This window comes from Brassica oleracea, chromosome C2 (assembly GCF_000695525.1).
Source record: "Brassica oleracea var. oleracea cultivar TO1000 chromosome C2, BOL, whole genome shotgun sequence".
Taxonomy (NCBI): domain Eukaryota; kingdom Viridiplantae; phylum Streptophyta; class Magnoliopsida; order Brassicales; family Brassicaceae; genus Brassica; species Brassica oleracea.
In genome coordinates this window covers 38,155,240-38,157,661 of record NC_027749.1, presented here as the reverse complement: position 1 = coordinate 38,157,661, position 2,422 = coordinate 38,155,240, and positions in this window count along the sequence as shown.

The following is a 2,422-nucleotide window of genomic DNA, read 5'->3' as shown; positions in this document are numbered from 1 at the left end:
TTAGCGAGCCGAATAAGATGACTAGCGAGCCGGAGAAGATGATTCCCTAGCCGGAGACGATGATTCCCGAGCCGGAGAAGATGATTCGCGAGCCGGAGACGACAGTGCCGGTGAGGGTTTGAAGATTCCCGAGCCGGAGACGACACGGTTCGAAGAGTCGTGAGTGAAGGAAATGAATTGTTTGTTTTTTTATTCTTATAACACAAGGGTAGTAGTGACCTTTTGCCCTTTAATGAATGTCATTTTTGTGACTTTCATTTCCTGGTGTCATTTTTGTGACATAAACTTGAAATGTGTTCTTTTGGACAATTGCCCTTACCATTTTACATTTTTATTTTTAAAAAATAATATGTAAACATACAACATAAAAAATGGAAAAACTACATTAAACATATGTAAGATTCCCATTTTTCACTAAAAAAAACGGCTTATCTCCATAATGTAACATTGCTATTTTGTAAAAAAACATTATATATAATTTCGAAAATAATAAATAATATGTAAGCATACAACATAAAAAAATGGAAATACTACATTAAAAATATTTAAGATTATCATTTTACATTTAAAAATAACAATAATATGTAAACATACAACATAAAAAATACGCAAATAGAAAGTATAAGAAAAGGAAATACACAATTTAAAAAAATGGAAAAAGTACATTAGTATTTAAACATCTATCTTAAAATGTAAAATATATAATATAAGTAAATACACAATTTAAAAAAATGATGTTTTACATTAAGATTTAAACATCTATATTAAAATATAAAATATAGATATTAACTAAACATAAAGTATAAGTAAATAATAAGTAAATATTATAAATATATAAATTATATATACAATAATATGTAAATGCACAATTTTTAAAATAAGGAAAGAGTACATTAAATATTAAACATCTATCTGAAAATGTAAAATATAGATATTAAGTAAATATAGAGTATAAGAAAAAGAAATACAGAACTTAAAAACAATGGAAAAAATATATTAATATTTAAACATCTATCTTAAAGTGGAAAATATAGATATTACGTAAATAGAAAGTATAAGAAAAGGAAATACACAATTTAAAAAAATGGAAAAAGTACATTAGTATTTAAACATCAATCTTAAAATGTAAATCTATCTTAAAATATAAAATTATTAGTAAATAGAAAGTATAAGAAATAGAAATACACGATATAAAGAAAATGGAAAATTATATTAAGATTTAAAAATATATCTTAAATTTTAAAATATAGATATTACGTAAATAGAAAGTATAAGAAATAGAAATACACGATATAAAGAAAATGGAAAATTATATTAAGATTTAAAAATATATCTTAAATTTTAAAATATAGATATTACGTAAATAGAAAGTATAACAAATGGAAATATATAATTTAAAGAAATGGAAAATGTACATTAAGATTTAAACATCTATCTTAAAATGTACAATAGAGATATTAAATAAATAAAAAGTACAAGAAATGGAAATACATATACAGGAAAATAAATAATAAGTAAATAATGTAAATACGTAATATATGAATTATATATATAATAATAAGTAAATACTCCTCACACTATCAACGAAAACTTCAAAGCACTCGAGCAAAAAAATGGTTTCACCATCAACTCTTGCCGTCCCAAAAACCTTTAATGACCTTAAAGGAGATTTTTATAACAACGAACTTTTTGTTAGGTGGATTCATTGTTGGAAAACCCGCAACTTACAAAAGCCAAATTTATTCATGAAAATTGAATTGGTTTTCATAGACTCAAAGGTATTCTTACAAATTTAAATTAATCTAATCCATAATTTTATTGTTAATATTCATACTAACTCTTTCATGATCAAACCATTACATTTAATAACCATTCAAGCGTTTATCCTGAAACAGTTCTTTCTTCGCCGAATCAGGTATTGGTTCATGTTGGTTTAGTATTTTGTTTTTGGTTTATTAATGGTTTAGGATGGTCCTATTGTAAATATAATTTAATTTGGTTTAGCATATATTATGCTTAAAATAACTTAAATTAAATAATAGTAATATTATGCTTAAAATATAATTTTAGAGAGTTTTCAAATATAGTTTACAAAACATTATAGGTGATGAATTTAATTTATTAAATTCGTTTATTACTTAAAACTACGTTTTTTTAAAACATACTGAGTTATAAATATCAATGCTGGATTGGTGAGTATAACATGAAGACAAAAATATAAATATTCCATTTTCAAGATAATAAATTCAACTTTTATTCAATTACTCAATATATAATATCTTAAATTATTATTTTTTTTAAAATATACATAATTTATATATAGAGATTAATCTTCCAAACTTAAACTATTATATTATATATGAATAATGTTTTTAAATAAAAATAATTTCTGATTTAAAAAAAATAAAAACAACAAATGGTT